Here is a 23,108-nt window from a genome sequence, read left to right on the forward strand (position 1 = left end):
GGCTTTTTCTACTTTTTTTCTTCTCTCTATTTTTTTTCTTGTCTCGAAATGTAGGTAGTGTGGTAGATTGGTTGCCTGGCTGGGTTGAATTCTTTTAGTTTTTTTTTTATTTTTTATCTTTTGTTAACTTAAGTAGGTGTCAATTATCACAAGACAAAAAAATGATTGGTGACGACTTAAAGACCATTAGCTGGCAGGTTTCTTTCTCTTCCCGACTGACAATGATGACGACAAATCACATTTCAGCCAAATCATATGGACTTCAAAGTGAACCTGTCCATGGAGAGTATCGAGGAAACAGCATGACACCCACACTATTTAAATAGTAATTTAGACCCAACCGTTTTATTTTCTATGTAGGTGTCAAATTGATCGTCAAAAACAATAATTTGTTATTGAAAAAATTCGATCCAGACAAAAAAACAATATTTTCGAATGTTTCAAAATCAGGTTTATGCCTATGATGACAATAAGGCACGAAGATAAATTAAAGAATTATTCCTATTGTTGGGTTGATAAAATAGCATTCAAAATCGAGACGATTTTAGAGTTTCTATTAGTACCCAGCAGAGGTTTAAAACCTTTATTCGCCGAATAGCCCATTTGTTTTTTCACTCGCAAAAACCAAAAAGAGAAAAACAGTGGAAGCAAGAATACGGTAGATTTTGTGTAGAGAGATAGAAAATACACATACTTTCAAACAAAACAACGGTTTGACAAAAACTAAAAGTGTACTCGAAAAGAGCAGAATTTGCTCGATTTCGAACAAATTTTACTCTCGTTCGAAAACGAGCAAAGCCTACTCACTTTTATTCCTACATTATATTTTTACAAGGCACAAATAAAGTGTGGATTTTAAAGAATAGCTCTCAGAGGTCCTACAGACGTGGTTTTTGAAGAATATTTCTTTAAGACTCTACAGACGTGAATTCTAAAGAACATTTTTTTAAGACCCAACCAACGTGAATTTTTAAGGTATATTTTTCAAGACCCAACAAACTAGGATTTTTCAGGAACATTTTTTCAAGGCCCTACAGACGTGAATTTTAAGGAATATTTTTTTAAGACCTTAAAGAATATTTTTTTTATGACCCAACCTACGTGAATTTTTAAGAATATGATTTTCCAGGACCACAGTCTTTTTTAATTTTCCCCTTTTAAAGTATAGAAATTGACAGAAAAGTAACTATAGAGTGGAGAGTTCTACCCTAGGAGAGTCATATGATGCGGTTGCCGGGTTCTCTGTCTAAAATGTTTGAAGGAGTTTTTGAATTTTGGAACGGACTTGTAAGAAGCTACCAAAAGAAGTAAGATTTGTCCACCCAATGTAGGTCAGAATTCGGAAATGGTGTCGTATAAAATTCAAATCGAAAAATTCTTATATTTATCTAGTTTTGAATACAAAAATAAAAAAGAAAGCCTCCACGAATGTTAGAAAGAAAAAAGCGACACTATAACAACATTTTGAACAGAAGGTTGCAAGATATATCGGAGGAATCTCTAAAATTGTTGACATTTTTCAAATGTTATTTTTCAAAGTTCGTTATTCAAAGCTGCAGAAATATTTTTCACATGCATTGCTAATTGTGAAGCTAAAAATCAATAAAGTCCATGAGGTATTAGAATGAAAAGTGTCTGTGTCATGTGAAACCTTAGAAATGTTCTGATTATTTCTTTTCTACGCTTTGGGGTTTTCTTTCTTATTGTTGTACTTCTTATTGTGTTGGTGTTTTGTGTCGTTTTGTTGATAGCGCGTAACGAACGAAAAATGACCTGTTGGGAAGACTTTGAAAGTTATAAGACTTTCTAAGAGGCCAAAAAGGTTTTGCAAAACATAAATGGTTACAGTGAGGCGATGTGAAAGAAATGAGGAACGATTATTTATTTTATAAATCACCGCAACAGGTAAATAAAAATTTAATTTATAAATCATAAATGTGGAAAAGATGTTTTTTTTTACGAGAACGGGCCATGATAGCCAAAAGTGTATATACTATATATATATTTTTCTATTTTATATTTCAGGACTTCTGCAAAATCTTCACCCTCACCTAAAAGTCTCTTGGAATCTTGAATGCATGGATTATTATAAACTACTGGATATAATCAAGGTATGCTGTTTTTGAACTTATTACATGGTTGCATATCCTCATGTGTGGTCTTAACAAGACCCTCTTTCCTTCCTAGGCTTATATCGCCTTTTGTCCACTGTATATGCTGTACATTTTCTTTGTTTCTACTCTCCCCTCCCCTCATCCAACAAAAAATGTTGACCTTTGTTTGGGTCATTTATCACACAAAGAAACCACCAACAAAGCGATCAACTAATGTCCACTTAATACTTGCATTTAAGTCTTTAAGCCAATTTAAAATAAAAAAAAATGAATGAATACATGCATGAATGACATACAAAATCAAATGACTTAAGTTAAATTTATTTCTTATTGTCCTCCCTCGCCACAAAGAAAGCTTCAAGTACTAAATTGATGCGTTTCATTAGTTAATTACAAATACATATTAAGGATTGCTGTTTTTCTACTAAGAAATTGTTTGTTTTCTCTCGTTTATTAACGACAATTGTTTCATTTTTATTTTCAATTTAAAATTGTTTATTAATCTCTGTAGAGGGAACTCAACGAGGGCAGGTGGAATAAAATAAAAGGAAAACAAATAAAAAATGCTGTAAGTTCGGCCGGGACGAATTTTAAATACCCTCCACCATTTGGAACGAATTTGGCAATTTTCAAAAAAAATATAAAAATACCGAATGTAGCCGTTATATTAGGCAGTGTACGACGACGTGGACCTGCATGGGCATAAGCCATTACAACATACAAATACGAAACTTGAAAAAAAAAAAATCGGTGAATCATGTAGCTAAAATCATCAAGATACCGAATATCAGGAGGTGCCGTTATGTGGGGGCTATACCAAAACGTGGACCTGCACAAACAATTTTCTGTCATAGGCTGTAGTATTCATTACGAATTTCAAATAGAAATTTTGAAACTGTTTCGGTGAATAATGTCGCAAAAATTATCAAAGTACCGAATATCGGGAATTACCGTTATATGGGGGCTATATGAAGATGTGGACTTGCACAAACAATTTTCTGTCATAGGCTGTAGTATTCATTACGAACTTCAAATACCAAATTTGAAACATTTCCCGTTTATAATGTCGCTTAAATCAACAAAATACCGAAAATAGGGAGGTACCGTTATTTGGGGGCTATACCAAAACGTGGACCTACATTGCTCATTTGCAATACCAAAGGTCACCAGACAAAATATACATTTGAGTAAAATTTTATCAACCTACTTCATTTCGTTCGGAATCTAAAGTGATTTTCACAGACGGACGGACATCGCTAAATCGAAATAGAATTTTATGCTGATCAAGAATATATATACTTTATTGGGTCTAAAATGTATATTTCGATGTGTTACAAACGGAATGACAAACTTAATATACCCTCTATACTGTGGTGGAGGGTATACAAATTATAGAAATATTTTATCGCTGATGATGCAGATGTGAATGGGAATGTAAGAGGCAGGTACTTGTGGCGGTATGCACCAGTACATGTGTATAACTGAATACCCAGCGAACATTTTCATTAGATTTTCAAATATTTAAAATTCAAAATATATTGAGCCAAATATAGCAATTTTTCGAGGGATCTAGAAAATTCAAATTTTTTGTAATATTAATTAGGAAAATTTACGGAAATTTGGAAAAAATCCAGAATTTTCAAAAAAGAACTTATGGACGAAAATGCAAAGAATATTTAAAAAAAAACATTGTGATAGATATTTTGAGAAATACAATGATTTGATTCAAATTGCAGGATTTGCAAAAAAATCTGAAATTATCTGAAAACAAATATTCTAAATTTATCACCCTTACAGCCTCCGAATTGTCATGGAATGGTTTTCCTGGACATTATAATATACTACATATAAATATTTGCCATAAATACGAAAACAAAAAAATTACAAATACTCGAAGAATGAATGTGTTTTTTGTTTTGTTTTTTTTATTTAATTTGTTATTGTTCTTATCACATCACATGGAGGCAACCAAAAGTCAAACTGAATGGGATGATTACTGTCGTATAGAATGTTGAACGCTGTCAATATTGACGTCATATCAATAATATTTTGTGTTATAGGAATTTGTGTTTTGTTGTTCTTGTGTGGTGTTTTTAAGTAATCGTGTTCAAGATCACGTCAACATGTCTCGAAATTTTTTTATGGGTAAAGAATTTGTGGAAAAAATATGTGAAAGGGAATGGAATGTTGTTTTTTATATTACATTCTTTTTTATTCATTCTTGTTTTGTAAAATAAAATATTACAATATAATTTATTTAAAAATTCCTCTGTCAAACTTAGTAAGAGCTAAAATTCTTAGAGGGCTTGCGTCATAAAGTTTTAAAAACTGCAAATCATTGTCTTTGTGTTTTGTAGCCAAACATAAATAAAGCACACTCAAGGAAAATGACAATGTTTTTTTTGTTTAATACCCTACTTGAAGTGACATTGACATCGAGATTATATTTGTTACTACCACTCTTATGATGGACATTCATGAAATTAATATAAATATAAAGAATATATAGGAATATTTTCATATCTTAAACATATCCAGAGGACTCTATTTTCTTAAATAAAATGTTTAAAAATATGGCTATGGCCAATTATAAGTCTTTAAACTTTAACTGAGTTGATGGAGCCTGACACTTTGATAGGACAAACAAATATATATAGCAGATATGCACCACATTTTTCTCTTCTCTTCCATTGCTTTTGCTCTCTCTACATCTCTCGTATGAAGGGTATTAATGTGAGTGACTTGGGATAGAAAAGGGGGAAGATTTCAACATACAGGTGAGATGAAACAACTGCAACCAACTTCAGACTGTTGTCATTACTAAGCCACTCGTCCGACAGCTGTTAACATTATTCCTTTTGGTGAGAATTTTCCAGAAAAAAGGTAATCGGGATGGAATTCAAGCGTGATAGTTTGATTTCTTTATATTTGGCTGGAAAACCACAAGTGGCTATCGTTAGAGCACTCCAGCATTTAAATGTGAATAAATCTTTTGTGTCTCATACCTTCGCTCGTTACCGTGATACTGGTAGCGTAGCCCGACGTCAAGGAAGTGGACGGAAGAAAAAGAAAAGTAAAGATGTGGCTTGATCGAAACCCGCGTGGCAGTGGCCGAAAAATGGCTCATGAAGGGAACATATCGCAATAGTCCATTCAGCAAATGAGCTCGGCGTAAAGCCGTTGAAATTCCAAAAAGTGCAAAAACTTACACCGCAACTGGAAAAAATAGACTCAAAAGAGCTCAAGAGTTGCTTCGATTAGCCGAATTTGGTTTTCTCCGATGAGAAAACATTCGTTGTCCAGCAGTTTGTAAACAAACAAAATGATGGTGTTTACTTGCCAAAGAGGTCAGCTTTGGTTGGCCCCAAGAACTAAAGCGCCGGGCATGGTGATGGTGTGGGCCGCTCTCCGCTCGTATTAATCGACCGTGGCATCAGAATAAATGCCGAATATTATCGCGAAAATATTCTGAAGGGTGTATTAAAACCTTGGGCACGCCAACATTTTGGTCGCAGACCTTGGACATTCCAACAGAACTCAGCACAATCGCACTCAGCACGCGCCACCCAAGAATGGTTACAAAATGAGGTTCCTCGCTTCATTTCCAGCGCACAATGGTTACAAAATGAGGTTCCTCGCTTCATTTCCAGCGCACAATGGCCACCAAAATCTCCGGATACCAATCCTTGGACTATTGTGTCTGGAGTATTTTGGAAAGGTTGGCACTAAAAAATACCGAAGTGCCGATCACCTCAAGCAAGCGCTTCGCCGGGAATGGGCCAAAATACCGCAGAACAACATTCGGGCAGCGTGTAACGGTTTCATTGGCCGTTTGAAGGCCATAATTCGTGCTAAACATATTCTAAAATTCGATGCTATTTCCGACATTTTTAGCTTTCATTCAATAAAATTTAATAAAAATTATGGCGTTTGACTTTGTTGCAGATTTTTTTTTCATCTCATCCTGTATACATGTCCACGATATCGTATAACCCCCATATAACGGTATCCTCCGATGGAATTGTCTTAAAATCCACAAAGAAGTGTATAACACCCTGGAAAATAATTTTCTATATAGATCCACGATATCATATATCCCATATATGACGGTTTCTCCCGATATTCGGTATTTTGATGATTTTTGCGACGTTATTCACCAAAATTGTTTCAAATTTCGTATATAAAGTTCGGAACAGTTACTACAGCCTATGACATAAACTAGTTATGCAGGACCAGGTATTGCCCCCATATAACGGGTTTTATTAGAGCGGTATTATCCGTCGGATTTTTTTTTTTTGAAATTTTTTAAGTTTCTTCTTTGTAAAATGTTCGGCTTGGCCGAACTTAGCTGCTTTTTTACTTGCTATGAACTATTTTTAGCTCTATTTCCATTAATCGTCTTTTTTTATAAAAAAAATATGAAGCAAAAATTCCTTCTCTCTATGGAACTTTTAAAAATTGCAAGATAGTAAGGTACATTATAACAAAACGCCTCCTACTAATTTTTTTGTACATGTAAATTTTTGTTCAAATTGGCATTAATAAATAAACAATGTCAATTTTTGTTGCACATATTTTACAGAACAACAACGCTGGAAAATACTACAACTACAAATAATACTACAAAAAGTACTCTGCTCTCTTCTCACAATGTGTAATGAGAGCAGTTCAGTACAGATTTGCAATGTAGTGGTAAGTAGAACTGTATTGTATGTATCTGCATGCATATTACACTCTCATAAATTTACATAAAAATGCATATCAGTATATTCAATATTTTATTTTTTTTTTGAATTTTTTGTTCATCAGATAATTGGATGAATGATTTTGTATAAAGAAGAGGACATAACGATTGGCATACTTGGCTACCTTTCATGAATATTTCAAAAATTCATATAATAAATTGTTTGAGTCCATCTCTCACTATATGCCGCATGTAGAGTGCACACAATTCAAGCTCGAATGAAAAAAAATAAATAAATAAACTTACAATTCGTTTGCTCTGGTATGTGAAGGTCGCAACAGTTGTTTTGTTAATGACAGTGTATGGACGGACGGACGGATGGATGGCTGACTTGTTGTATAGATGGATGGATGGATAGATGTCTGAGAGAATAAGCGAGGGTAGAGCATCAAGTATACATACATATATGAAAAACAGAAAAAAAATAAAATAAAAATATTCATATTGATTGTTATTCAGTCAACTAGCCAACCAGCCAGTTCGTACGCAACTCATACGTACAATAAGAACATAATAATAAATTTGTTTTAAAGATTTTTTGTTATTATTGAGATTGTGAGAGCACATAAAAAAAACTGAATTGCATACCTCTATAGGTATGTGTGTGTGCCCATAAAACATTGTTAAGTAGATTTTGTGATTGTTTATTTTTACGAATAATAAATTCATAATCTGTTATAAGGCGAAAATAAATTTGAGTTGCAATCTGGGTCCCATATTGGTGACATATCATATAATTTGGGACCCTACAATTGGGCCAATAAGGGAGAATGTTGCGTCATGTCACCTTTTTTATTGAAAAGTCATAAAATTAAAAAAAATAATTTAATTTCTATTAATTACAGATGGCGCCCTACCTACTAAATTAAAGTTTTCCCTGGTCAATTTACTTAGATAGTTAGTTCTACTAGTCACATTCTTAATTGGTTTCACTACATGTATTACTGGGATAGGAAAAGTCAAATGGGTGGCGCCCAACCGATAAAAAATTATCTTTTCCCTGTAAAATGTGCTAAAAAGCTAATATTTAGGGAGGTGATCTAAACGCTTTGTTTCTCCCCTGTATTCCATGTTCAATTGGATCTCAGTAGGTTGAATATAATTCCAGAATATGAAAAATAAATGGGGACCATAATATCAACATTTTGAATAAATCGGTGTGGCGCCCAACGGGTAAAAATATATTTATCCATGCAAATGCTTTAAAGAGCTAATATTTGGGGAGGTTATCTGGACCACTGTCCTCCTCACCTGTCCCCATTGCTATTGAGTCTCAAGGACCAAAAATGCTACAGTATCAAGTAGGTTACTTTTAATGCGACATTTTTAATTACACTCCATACTTATATTGTCAGAATGTGAATAGTAAATAGAAACCATTATATTTACATTTCGCATAATTAGGGATGGCGCCCCACAAGCAAAGAATAAACTTTTCCAAGAAAAATGTGCTAAAGAACTATATTTTGGAAGGGGGTCCGGACCACCGTCATCCTTGCAATTGGACCTCAGAGCCAATAATGTCTCAATATTAAGTTGGTTTTTTTTATCACATTTTTCACATATATTATTACAGGGCATTAAAAAAATATCAACCATTATGCAAATTTTTCCTTAATTGGGAGTGGCGCCCAATGGATAATGCAGAAGGTAGTTTGTTTACATTACCTTTTAATGGGACATTCGGCTCATACCGATCCCAACTTTACAGATCCCAACCATGTTTATTGTTAACATATAAAAATTAGGAATGGGCTAGACCAAATATTCTCTTCTTGAATTGGAGAAAAATCAACACTTGTGATATTTTGATAAACCTATACTTTTTTATCTGGTAATAAATCCACATATCTTGGCAATATATTTACGGCAAATTAATTTAAGCATGGCTGGAAAACGTCTTGGAGGAGTCCTTCGATATCGCTTACAAAAGAAAAGAGAGAAATGAACTCCTCTACTGCTCTCCATTTCTTTGTTCAAAATGTGTTTTGACATATGCCTGTCAGATTTTCTTGTCGTTTTTATAGTCATCATGTTTTTTTTTTTTTTTTTTTTTTTGTATGCAGCTCTTTTGAGGGGCTTGATTCTCAACTCATCATCATCTTTGTCATCATTATCAGGCCTAGTAAAATGGCAGAACCAACTCCATCATGCATACACAGATGGAGTTCATTCTTCTTGTCGTTTCTCTGCTTGGAGTACACTGTCATATCTCCCCTGGCATGTACGAATATATATAAAATATGTATACATGTGTGTATGTATGAAGGCATATGCCATGTTGGCTTGTTCTACTTGCAAGTTTTTCTATTCGCCCCGACTCCCCCTTTACACCATTCTATGTGCTGTTAACATATCTAATTGCTATTCGTGCGCTGGTTCGAACCGCTGTCGCTGTTATTCTGCAATTCTTGTGCATTTTTTAAGCCGGTTTATGTGCTATTCTTGTTCATTTTTTTTCTGTTCAAGTACCATATTTACTATTTGGTATCTATTGAGTATTCTTGTTATTTTTCTTACGTAGTTGTTTTTGTTGGTGTTGATTTTTCTTCATTCTGATGACGACGATGACGACGACAATGGTGATGGCAATGGCGATGTTGATGTTGTTGATGGAAAAAGAACGTTTCCTTTGATGTCATCTAAGAAAAATCTTGTCATTTTTACAAGACTGCAGCACCAATAGAACCAATAACAGCACCAACAATAATAGCATATCATGATGTTGTCATTTTATTTTATAGCAGTTTTTTACCATATCGAGAAATATTTATTTATCCTTTTCATTTCAAAGAACAGCAAAAACATGACAATGATATTTAGAGACAAAAGGTTATTTACATTGATTTATTTTTGTGTGTGGAATTTAAAGGTCTAGTGGGGAGGGGGGAAATATAACATCCATATACAAAAAATCCGTATTGAATTTGGTTTCCATACATACAATTTCTATTTAAAAAAAATCCCGAAACTCCTTTTTTTCAGAAAAAAATACCAGAAAGCAGTTCGATGTTTTCATGCGGAACCTCAGTTCGGAGTTTATTTTCTGTAAAGTTCGGGGGTTTTTCTGTAGAAAAAATTCGCTAAACCTCTGTTTGGATATTTTTTTCTGTAGAAAGGAAACCCAGAACCTCAGTTCGGAGTTTTTTCTATAGGAAAAAATCCCGAACCTTAGTATAAAGTTTATTTTACATAAAAACCATCTGTTTAGAGAACTTTTCTACGCAAAAACTCAGATCCACAGTTTGGAAGTTTTTTTTTCTACTATGGACTGTGTTTGAAATATTTCCTCCATAAAATATATTTCCAAAATTTCTTCCTATTCATTAAATAAATGCAATGCGTTTTTTTGTAATATCAGAATCAAGACTCGATAAATGTAAGCTATGTGTGTTTATATTGTATTTTACAGTGGGTATTTGTGCCTGTCATTGGTGAATTTATTTAGGTGGGGTATGTTTGAATAAAACGACGACGGCGACAACAACGACTATGGCAATGGCGGACGACGTTGTGTACATATCGTACAGCAACCTAGCATAGCAGAAATAGCAAAGTTGCTTTTTTGTATAATTTTTTTTTTCATTGTAGAAGAACTTGTCAAAACCACATTCCTTTGCTGATGTCGACGACGACGACGACAATGGTGTTCGAACAGCAACAACCTGAACAGCAGCAGCAACAGAGCACACCAGTCACCAACCATTGATCGTTGCCCATGCTAACTGCAACAGCAACAGCAACAACAACACACAACACAACATCGTTAAATGTAATTACGCGCGAGCTTATTGTAAACAAAAAAATTTTGCTATTACTAGTGCCGCCCGCCTGCCTGTCTCCTGGGCTGCTATTACAAGCGGTGTTGTTGTTGCTGTTTTTGGCTGGTCGATTGGCCGCTTAGTGGTGGCGTTGATTGTGGTGCTGTAATGCTGGTTATTGCTGACTGCTGAGTATGTGCCAAGTTGGAAGTGTTGTCCCATGTTGGCTGACCATTGTGGATACCTGGATATAAGAGCTTGGGTTGACTAGCAAGCCTGCCAGCCAACCAACCTGGTTGAATTTTTTTTCTCGTTATTGTCTTCTAGACCTGCAATTTGATGATGATGATGATGATGATGGTATATTGCCCAGTGATGGCAACATTGTTGCTGCTGGTTGCAACAATCAAGGGGAGGGGTAGTATGAGCTAGAAATCAATTACTTTTTTGGATACCATCGAAATGATTGGTAGAAGGGATTAAGAAGGTTGGAGTTTTCAAAGAAGCCCTTATTTAAGTCACAGTTAAATAGCACAACAGTCTAAGAATCTGGAATTTATTCTATAGAAAAACGCAGAACTGGGGGATGCAAAAAGGAAAAATATGTCAGAAAAATCAGACATACCCGGGGTCTGGTGTTTTTTTTTTATGGAAAAACAACACACACCTGAGGGTCTAGCATTTTTCTGGAGGTTCTGGAGTTTTTTCTGTTGTCATAAACTGAATATAGGGAGGTACCATTAAATGGAAGCTATACCAAAACGTGGACCTGTACAGACAATTTTCTGTCATAGGCTGTAATATCCTTTACGAACTTCAAATACCAAATTTGAAACATTTCTGGTGAATATTGTCGCTAAAATCATCAAAATACCAAATATGGGGGCTATACGAAGACGTGGACCTGTACGGACATTTTTTTGTCTTAGACTTTAGTATCCCTTACGACATTCAAATACCAAATTTGACAAAATTTCGGGGAATAATGTCGCTAAAATCATCAAAATACCGAATGTCGGGAAGTGCCTTTATGTGGGGGCTATACGAAGGCATGGACTTGCACAGACAATTTTCTGTCATAGTCTGTTGTATCCATGCGAACTTCAAATACCAAATTTTAAACAGTTCCGGTTAATAATGTCGCTAAAATCATCAAAATATCGAATATCGGGAAGTGCCCTTATGTGGGGCTATACGTAGGCGTGAACCTGCACGGACAATTTTCTATCATAGGCTGTAGTATCCATTACGAACTTCAAATGCCAAATTTAAAACATTTCCGTTTGAATAATGTCATTTAAATCACCAAAATACCAAATAGAATCAATACTAAAAGTCCTGCAGGCATAATATGCATTTTATTAAAATGTTGTGATTTCCGCAGACGAATGGGCATCGCTAAATCGACATAGAGCTTTGTTCTGATAAAGAATATATATTTACTTTGTGGAGTCTAAAATGTATATTTCGAGGTGTTGCAAACGGAATGACTAACTTAATATACCCTCCATACTCCATGGGTATAAAAATCACACAGACATTTTGAACAAATATGTTAGAAATATTTCAAAATTTCCTCCCACAAATATTTGCTTCGATTTCGTTTTTTTAAATTGAAATATTATTATCAATAATAATTTGGGCAATCAAGTCTCCTCACATTCTTCTGGTAGGAGTCACGGACGAGCTGCATGTTTGTTTCTGTAATCCGCTTTACAGATAAGACAACATTCCTTTATAGAAACTCTACACCAAAAACCAAAAAAAAAAAAAAAAAAAAAAAAACATTCAACCATTTTTTTTCTTCAAATTATGAAATGATAATTTATACTTTCATGATAATCCATAAAAACAGACTCCGTAGAAATCACACAAACACTTTATGTGAAATTCGATGAAGATTCGAATGTAAACAAAAATGCCCCAAACAGCCAACCAGCCAACAACAAATAATCCTCTTCACATATTTACAAAAAAACACAAGATTGAAAAAAAAAAAAGAAACACCAATAACCACATCCCAGTAATCGGGTTTGGGGAAGGCATCTGAAGAAGAAGAAGAAAAATAAAATAAACGAAAAAACTTAACCTAAATTATGGGTTTCGGTTGTGTTATTGAAAAGAATTTCAAGAATGCAGTCTTAAAGGCAAACCACATCCATATGCACTCCACTGTCAGGCAACCAAAACATGGTCATTCACTTTGACTCCCCACCTCTCCCTTCCCCAATAAAATGGGAAAAATGCATTCATTCTTTGTCCCAAAGCAACCAACCAACCAAATGAACGAACATATTTTGTTTCGCCCAATGTCCGTCTGTCCATCCGTCCGACCAGACATACATTTGTTGTGTCTGTCCGTAGATCTTTTTCTTCTCCTGGCTGCCATCATTATGGCAGTTCCAATGGTGGTGCATGGTTGATGTTACTTCTGCTTTATTTCATACGATAAACATAAACACAATCCCCCACCAACAACAACAAACACCATCAACCTTATCGTTTTATTGTTTTTTTTTTTGGTTCATTCTTGTATAGGTTTGATCATAAATTTCAAGGGAAAAAAGAAGATCAATCCATATGAAACCCATAACAACACCAAGAAGAACCAGGGCAGAGCAACACCACAAACAGCCACAGTCCATCCACCAGAAGAAATACCCAACCTAAGGAATGTGCCCAAACAGTTTCAAGTTAAACATAAAACCTTAAAGCTTATGTTTCAAACCTAAAATATCTGTTGAAGTTATCAACAGAGTCATAATTATATGACTTTGGGGGCCATGTTGTTTCGAGGGAATGCGATTAAAGCTTCTGCCCAATATGCCCCTCATCACCCCCTCCACGACCCAAAGGCATTTAGTCGTCGATTGGAAATTAAGCTGGCTGGCTGGAACTTACTGTTGTGACTGCTGCTCCTACTCATCCTATACTAGAATTATGAGTAGAAGTCAAGCGTTCAGGCTGTCAAGACAGGCCAGCAGCCTGTCCCACAAATATGCATGTCCACGAACAATATCAGCCTCAACGATACAGCTTAAAGGCCCCAAAACACACAGCAACAACAGCAGCAGCGGAAGATGGAGGGAAAATCTGAAATACCACCACAACACTAACAAAATATGTTTTAAGGCCACACAACACCCAATAGCTATGAAAACATACAGCAACAAAAATGTAATGATAATGAAGAACATGACAAAAAAAAAAAACAAAGATGAAGAAGAAGGTAAAAAATTATGTGCTACTGGATAAAAATCAGAAGATATGTATATTCACATTTGTTAAGAATGCCAGCAAGAAAAAGAAATAGCAAGCACGAAAACTGCACCATAAGATGGGAGAGATATATTTAAGTTTTTCATTTCAGCTGCAACTATTTGAAATATTCATTTTTTTTAAATTAATGCATTTATATTCAAAAAGACCTTTGCATTTTTGAGTTTCCAAAAGATACAAAATAATCTCTCCGTCTCAAAAATAGAGTTATTGTTTTTAAGAACCTAATTCATAACCAATATATTTTGTGAGAGAGAAATATACTCAAAATGGTTTGAATTCTCGCATATATTTTATGAATTTAATCCATGTATAATCAAAAAGTCCTTTAAATATCAGAGAACATAATATAAAAAAGCTACACATACCTTTCTGCCTTTCTCACTCTTCCACGATAACAAAGTTTTTAGTTGTTTACTTTATGAACACAATTCATGAACCAATATATAACGTATATTTTGTGTGAGAGAAGTGGCCTCTCACATTTTTTTTAATTAAGGCATTTATATTGTAAAACTCGTTTAAATCTCTGACCGTTAAATGATTACGATGTTTTTCCTTTTTCTATCTCTTGCATAAGCTGAAATGTCAAATCTTTTAGAGACTCTTTCTCTCTTTCATAAAATACACTTTACGTGTTGGTTATGAATTTGGTTTGTATAGTAAGAACCAAATTCATAAACCAACACCTTATGTGTACCTTTTGAAAGAGAGAAAGATAAAGAGACTCAGTAAGGTTTGTCCTCTTTCTTTTTTATAAAATGAATAAAACATTAAAATATTTAAGAATTCTAAAATTACAAAATAATTTACGCCTTTTCTCGCTCTCTCTCTCTCTCTCTCTCTCTCTTCCCTGGCAAACAAATGAATTTGTGTTTACCAAAATCATTGGAGAAAACCAAATTCGGCAGTTCACCACTTTCGGCCAAGCGAAGCAACTCTTTAGCTCTTTTAAGTCTATTTTGTTTCTGTTGCAGTGTAAGTTCTTGCACTTTTTGGAATTTCAATGGCTTTACCCCGAGCTCATTTTTCAATATTTGCCGAATGGATTATTGCGATATGTTCAGCTCACGAGCCATTATTCGGCCACTGCGACGCGGGTTTCGATCAAGTCACTTCTTTACTTTTCGAACCATTTCTGCTGATGTTGCTGTTTTCTTCCGTCCACTTCCTTGAAGTTGTTGAAACAACTCCTTAAATCTTTTTTATTGTTTCCCAGCTGAGCTGAGAAGCTTACAAAGTATTTGAAGTGAATTATTGCAGACTTCGGAATAATCTCAATGTTTATAGAAAGTAAGTGATGATCAAAAAAAATGACGAAAAATTCTAACAAGTTTTCTGAACTTTGTGGTGGCCCACTGTGAAAAAATGTCTTCGCAAAAAGGATTTAACATTATTTACACTATAATCACAGAAATACATACATTTGTATGCACATACATAATATATGTCCATATAAATATGTGTAGTGCTCCCTCGCAACGAACTTAAAGATTAAATCTATAAAAAATATGCTGCCGGTTTTAAGATCCTACTGTTTCATTTTTTTCCTCTTCGTATGTATTTTTTTCCTTCTTGTCGTAGGATTTTTTTGTGCCATGGCTGAACTATGTAGCAGCTTGCTCCAATATTCACAATGGAAAATATTTCTATAGCTACGCGTGCGTGCAGCATCGAATATTTGCTCCACACAATAACCGCGAAGAAAAAAAAATGAAAAAACCAACAGCCAACATTGTGTTGCACATCTGCTGTTCCTTGGTAACTGCCTTTTAGCGATTTTTCTGAAATTCCAAAAAAAAAATACCAAGGTAACAAGCAAGGGAGTAAGTCGTATGATTCGCCATTCAAAAAGGGACAACAGCGTAAAAGGAGACATGAAAAAAAAATAAAAAAATCAAATACCAAGACCATGAAGTCACAATACGTTACATACATACAAACCTACGCGTACATATTTCTATAATGTTTGTTGCTTGAGGTAACACACCAAGATAAATGTTTTCGGATAGACATTGATGAATCTTTAATAATAACAAAAAAAGCAAGAAAAAATACCTTGATAGGCACCCGTCTGACTGGCGATATGTCTGGTGGTTGTTTGAAGTGAGTGGTGCCTTGACTTGAAATGGATTCCAGTATGGAGCCTCCCCTCCCACAAAAAAAAAAAAAAACAAAAGGAATTTCAAGGATTTTTCTTTTAAGTCAAAATGTTTTTTGATGGCTAACTTGATTGGCTGCCCAAAATTGATGTTGATGTAACATTTGTTGGCATTGTTGTTGCACGTGTATTACAATAAAAACGTGATGGATAATGTAACTATGGAAAATTGCATGGTATTTGTTTGGTGACTGCAAGCTATGGAGGTGTTCAATTTAGTCAAAAGTTTGGATACTATTTTATTTCGAAAATTTGTTCTTTCAACATCCTAAACGAGATTTCTATGGGATATTTCTTGCACGTATGATCCATGTTATACAACTTTCTGACAAATCTTACAGATTTCAATTATAATTTTTGATGATATTTCTCATTTTTCTACATATTCGGTTTTTTGATATATTCCAAAAAGTGCAAGAACTTACACTGCAATAGAATGAAAATAGACTCAAAAGAACTAAAGATTTTCTAGCTTGACCGAAAGTGGTGACCTGCCGAATTTGGTTTTCTCCGATGAGAAGGGATTCGTTGTCCAGCAGTTTGTAAACAAATAAAATAATCGTATTTACTTGCCAACGAGGTCAGATGAAAACGTGCACCTTCAGTTGGCCACCAGAACTCAAGCGCCGGCCATGGTGATGGTGTGGGCCGCCATAGCAGCTGATGATCGCTCTCCGCTTGCATTAATCGACCGTGGCATCAGAATAAATGCCGAATATTATCGCGAAAATATTCTGGAGGGTGTCTTAAAGCCTTGGGCACGCAAACATTTTGGGCGCAGACCTTGGACATTCCAACAGGACTCAGCACCATAGTATAGCACGTGCCGCTCAAGAATTGTTACAAAATGAGGTTGCTCGCTGGCCACCAAAATCTCCGGATACTAATCCGTTGGACTATTATGTCTGGAGTATTTTGGTGTCTATCACCACAAGCAAGCGCTTCGCCGGGAATTGGCCAAAATACCGCAGAGCAACATTCGGGCAGTGTGTGACGGTTTCATTGGCCGTTTGAAGGCCATAATTCGTGCCAAAGGAGATCAATTCGAACAAAACTAAACTTATTCCAAAATTTGATGCTATTTCCGATATTTTTGCTTTCATTCAATAAAATTAAAAAAAAAAATGTAAAAATTATGGCGTTTGACTTTGTTGCAGTGTTTTTATCTCACCCTGTATTTATTGTTCTCTTATATTATTTGTTTTTTTTTTTTCAATAATAATAATAATAATAATAATAATAATATATTAAATATATTACATTTCCAATCATACACAACACAATAACGAAATACACAACAAAATATTATAAAAATTCCTTTGCGTATTATTGTGTGCGATGATGATGATGATGATGATGATGATTGTATCTTCTGACAATGATGATAATAATGACGGTAGTGGTGGTGGTGGTAAAACCAAACTCAATTTCCAACTCACGTTTTGTTAAACACCAAAAGAAGACATCCAACCAACCAAACATACCTCGGGGTTTGGTAAGGAGGAAATACACATACACTCACAAAACGTTAAAATCCAAAAACAAATTACACAAAAATTCCATAGCTCTGCTGTTTCAGATAGTGGTGCAACATGCAACAACTTAGCATTGCATACCAACATATGTACATACATTTTATCCCATAATATGTCCACCATCTGTAACTACATGTAAGTGCCCCACTATAAAGTGGTCGTTCGATCATAATTTAGCCACAGTGCTTTGTCAAAAAAACAAAAAAAAAAAATGTTGGCTGGCTGTTTAAATAAATGACAGCTGAATTATTACAACTCGAGTCGATTTGAATTGTTGTACTGTGATATATGTATGTGTGTATTAAGAAGTTTAGAAATTTTTGTCGGGTTTCATGAACATTTGGACAACATAATTTTTGTGTATCAAAAATGGAGGCATTATTTTCCGATCGGACTTAATAGTCAAAAATTGTGATTGCAATTAGTTTGATAATTTGAAATTGAAATCATTGGTATCGTCGGCAGGGCCGAATTTTAAATACCCTCCACTATTTGAAACGAATTTTCCAATTTTCAAAAAAAAAAAAAAAAAAATAAAATAAAATCTGGTAAAAATTCTGTTAAAATCTTAAAAATACGAAATGTAGCTTTTATATTAGGCAACTTTGTTATAGGCAACTTTTCAACTGCGAAAATTGAAAAAAAATCAGTGAATCAAAAAAAAAAATCATCAAAATATTGGGGCTATACGAAAACGTGGACCTGCACAGACAATTTCTGTCATAGGCTGTAGTATTCATTACCAACTCCAAATACCAAATTTTAAGCAATTCCGGTAAATAATGTCGCTAAAATCATCAAAATACCAAATATCGGGAGGTACCGTTATATGGGGGCTATATGATGACGTGGTCCTGTACAGACAATTTTCTCTTATAGACTGTAGTATACATTACGAACATCAAATACCAAATTTGAAACAATTCCAGTGAATAATGTCGCTAAAATTATCAAAATACCGAACATCGGGAAGTACCGCTATATGGTGGATATACGAAAACGTGAACCTGCACAGACCATTTTCGTTCTTAGGCTGTAGCATCCATTACGAACTTCCAATACCGAATTTTAAACAATTCCGGTGAATAATGTCACTAAAATCATCAAAATACCGAATATCTGGAGGTACCGTTATATGGGGCTATACGAAAACGTGGACCTTCACAGACCATTTTCAGTCTTAGGCTGTAGTATTCATTACGAATTTTGAAATATTTCCGGTAAATAATGTCGCTAAAATCATCAAAATAGCGAATATAAGGAGGTACCGTTATAAGGAGGGCACGAACAATTTTCTGTCGAAGTGGATACGAATTTCAAATACCAATTTTGAAACATTTCGGGTGAATAATATCTCTTAAATCACCAAAATATCGAAAATAGGGAGGTACCATTCATTATATGGGGGTTATACCAAAACGTGGAGCTAAATGACCCATTTTCAATATCAAAAGTCCTGCAGACATAGTATACATTTGAGTATGATAAACTTGTGGAGGGTATAAAAATTGACCAATAAAATGTTAAGAGCTTTCAGAAAAATTATGAAATAAAAATTATGAAATTAGGTTCCTTGAAAAATACATTTTATTTTATTCCCAAAATTGTTGTGGCGATAAGAAATTTTTTGTGAATGTTTTTCCGAAAAAAAAAATAAAAACATTTTTTCTTTAAAAAAACGCATCCATTTTCCTCAAAATGAAGAAACAAACATCGACAATAATCTTGCTGGTGTAAAATATATTATTTTGGTGTACATATTCATCTACAATATAAAGTGGAAATACTTGTTGCAACTGTTGCACTTCGCTACATTGCAGATGCAGCCGACTGGCGGCTTGCCTGCCTGCTAACTGCCTAGATGTGAGCGTGTTTTTGTTGTTGCTGCAATAACATGCCATTTATTTAGCCATTGCATTCCATTGAGTATCCATTGAATGCATCTATCTTCTACGTGGATGCTATTATACATTGCAATAAATGTACATACAGACAAACCTTTATATCACTATATACATACATACACATATAAATATATATATCTGGTTATAGATCTATCCAGCTTCAATAGCAACAACAATAATGTACACACTGTACAAGTATGTAATAAGTTTTCTCGTTCGCTTACATTCTCTCCCTCCCCCCTTCCCCATTGCATTTCATAGCCCCCCATGTAGTGACCATATTGAAGTGGAAAAAAGTAATATTCAACGTTGAAAATTTTGTTAAAATTGTGGTAAGTGCAAAAAAAAAAAAAAAAAAAGAAACAGACAAAATTGCATTCGAAAAAGGAATGCGGTTTTACGGCATTTTATTTTAACGCTTTTACAGGTAAATCAACAACAACAACCATTGTAGTTTCTTATGGCAATCTGATGAAATTGAAGAAACGACGAAAATTGCAAGGGAAATATTTATGAAGAAAAATGAAAAAAAAAAAAAGGAAAAATATTTGCCATAAATATTTTCTAGTTTTGAAATTTGATTTGAATTTAATCAATTTTTAAAAATGACGAGGATTTTGATTTATGAGAGGTTAGCTTCCGTGTATCGGGACAAAATCTATTGTAATCAAAGGCAATCACGTATTTAAAACAAAAAAAAAAAAAATAAAAATTGTCGCTTTTTCCAAAATTTTCCGACAACAGGGTAGATTTCTCTCAGAATTCTTACCTTCTAAGGATAATTCGGCTTACCCAGTCCTCATGTTTTAGACACTTTTGAAGGGGGAAATCATGGGAAACATCTAAATAAAGCTGGAGCTTGCCCTGGAAAAGTATACGAATTCTTTCCACATTTCAAGCCAAAATCGACCAGAGGTCTCTGAAAATTTTCGGAGGAGTTTTCTTCCAAGAAATCAATTCTAGTTGTCATTGGTGGCAGAAATAGATGAGAGTTGAGCGTGGTTGCCAGTTGGTCACATGGAAAGTAAACTAAGTAGGCGATTCATTAATGTTTGCTTGTTTCTCACCTCCAGGGCTTAGTTTTTCTTACTTTCTGAATTTTCTATTTCCAATAAAATATCCAAGAAAAAACAGGAATTATAAAAAGGTGAATACCAAATAAAATAACTGCAACAACACCAGTGCCGTAAAGTTCTTGCGTAAAGCCCAAGAAATGTTGCCGGTCCAGAAACCTTGTCACATTCAATGTAGTATACCTATGTTTGTCGTCGTATTCGCTGCAATGGTGTTGGTCAAGAAAACAAAATCGCTCAATATGGAGTACAAAGTAATACAATAAATGGACAGACAGACAGACATACTTGCATGATATGCCAGCAAGAGAGGATTTAGAATCAAGCCAAATGCTAGAAAAGATAGCTGGCTGGCACCAAGAGAGATAGATCTATATTAGTTGTATATTGGCTACCATGTATGGGTTTTGCTACTACAACTACAAAAGAGTGGCAAAACCAGCAACAGAGGTAACAACAGGTGCATTTAGTTTACAAAAACAAAAAATAATGGCCAGTAAAACCAAAGCACCTTTTTTCTGTTTCTCTGTCTGCCCGGAACAGTACAACAACATAATAGCGGCAGATTTTTTGTAGGTGGATTAAGGCGTTATGCCTGAAGAGTAATTCTCTTTTTATTGTGAAAATTCCATTGCAAAGACATTGTAATTTATTGTATGTTTATGAGTGGGCGTTTATCAGTCGGCCAGCTACCTAACAACGGGAAGAAGGCGTTCGTTCGTTCGTTCGTTCGTTTTTTTTTCAAGTGGGAAATACTAATCTGCTTAGAATATCCTTTACTAAGCAGCAACAACAGCACCAGTATAGCTGTTGGAAATCTTGTTTGTAATTTTAGTGTCATTAACACCCGGCACTTTTTGGATAAGCCGGAAGTTGAAGAAATCTTTTGAATTGTTGTTAAAAGATAGATCATCGAGATTTTATGTGAAATTAATGATTGTTTTATGTGAATAGAAGAATCCATATTGGAAAGAAGCTAATTTCTTCTTTATACTAATACCAAATTTCATGTCCTCATAGAATCCAATATATGCCCACCACCATATAAAGGTACACCCTGCTTTTAGCGCTTGGTTAAGGTAATCGACACTTTGGTATTTTTTAGTGCCAACCTTGCTTTCCAAAATACTCCAGACAAAATAGTCCAACGGATTGGTATCCGGAGATTTTTTTGGCCATTGTGCGCTGGAAATGAAGCGAGGAACCTCATTTTGTAACCATTCTTGGAATGTCCAAGGTCTGCGGCCAAAATCTTTGCGTGCCCAAGGCTTTAACATACCCTCCCGAATATTTTCGCGATAATATTCGGCATTTATTCTGATGCCAAGGTCGATTAATACGAGCGGAGAGCGACCATCAGCTGCTGCGGCCCACACCATCACCATGGCCGGCACTTGAGTTCTGGTGGCCAACCGAGGGTGCACATTTTCAGCTGACCTTTTTGGCAAGTAAACTCGATCATTTTGTTTGTTTACAAACTGCTGGACAACGAATGTTTTCTCATCGGAGAAAACCAAATTCGGCAGTTAACCACTTTCGGCCAAGTAAGCAACTATTTAGCTCTTTTCTGTTGCGGTGTAAGTTCTTGCACTTTTTGGAATTTAAATGGCTTTACCCCGAGTTCATTTTTCAATATTTTCCAAATGGAATATTGTGATATGTTCAGCACACGAGCCATTTTTCGGCCACTGCGACGCGGGTTTCGATCAAGTCGCTTCGTTACTTTTCGAACCATTTTTGCTGATGTTGCTGTTTTCTTCCGTCCACTTCCTTGACGACGGAATAATTTTAACAGCTGTCGGGCGAGTAGCTTAGAAATGACAGCAGTCTGAAGTTGGTTGCAGTTTTTTCATCTCACCCTGTAAAGTTACCACCTGCTTTTAGAAATTTTTTGGGTCTAATTTCTAGACTGTCATTTAATACAGGGTTGCCCATATTCGACGGACCCATGTTTTTTCGATGACTCTTTGGGCCCATTCAAGGCTTGTCCGCAGGCAACATTCTTTGCGTCAATTGAATTTTGTACGGGAACAAATGCAAATCAATGCGAATAATCCGTTGTAAAGTGGACCGAGCCATGCCCAACTGCTGAGAACGGCGTTTTTGGGATGTCCTTGGGGACCTCTCAACACTGGCTCGTACGGCAGCGATATTCTCGGCCGATCGCCTTGGTCGACTTTTATATGGCCTCTTCGGATTAGAAAGAGCCTTACCAGGCGAAAATTTTTCGTATAAACGCTTAATGGTGTTCTTAGAAGGCGCACTTCTCACATTTTTTAATGTTTTAAAAGCACGTGGGTTCATGGTAAAAATCTGCTTGAACTGACGCTTCAAACGCGGTATGTCATTAAGCGAAGTGACATCTCTGTCAAAAGTTATGGCGTTGCCAGATGGGTCCGTCCGTTTGTGGGTAGATTTACTCCTTGAAAAATATTGAAATTGGAAAAAGCCTTGTATAATGTGACTTCCACATTCTAAGGATTTTAAGGATAGCCAATTTGGCCATAAATTAAGTTTTCCTATAGTGCAGTGTTCGG

The 23,108-nt window shown here is 35.1% G+C and overlaps 1 protein-coding gene and 1 long non-coding RNA gene across 3 annotated transcripts in view; one reads left to right on the forward strand and one right to left on the reverse strand.

The window, feature by feature from the left end:
• The window catches only part of LOC101895428 (protein kibra), a 51,542-nt gene that overhangs the window by 14,236 nt on the left and 14,198 nt on the right, over positions 1 to 23,108 (reverse strand). The gene's annotated exons all lie outside the window — the stretch shown is intronic.
• On the forward strand, positions 1,742 to 14,025 carry LOC131802920 (uncharacterized). Of its 2 annotated transcripts, none has more exons than XR_009342420.1 (4): positions 1,742 to 1,905; positions 2,026 to 2,111; positions 6,697 to 6,806; positions 13,158 to 14,025. It is a non-coding gene; the product is annotated as an uncharacterized LOC131802920 (long non-coding RNA). The 2 variants fall into 2 exon arrangements; XR_009342421.1 differs by lacking the exon at positions 13,158 to 14,025 and adding an exon at positions 6,924 to 7,459.

Source organism: Musca domestica, unplaced genomic scaffold (assembly GCF_030504385.1).
Source record: "Musca domestica strain aabys unplaced genomic scaffold, Musca_domestica.polishedcontigs.V.1.1 1, whole genome shotgun sequence".
Classification (NCBI taxonomy): domain Eukaryota; kingdom Metazoa; phylum Arthropoda; class Insecta; order Diptera; family Muscidae; genus Musca; species Musca domestica.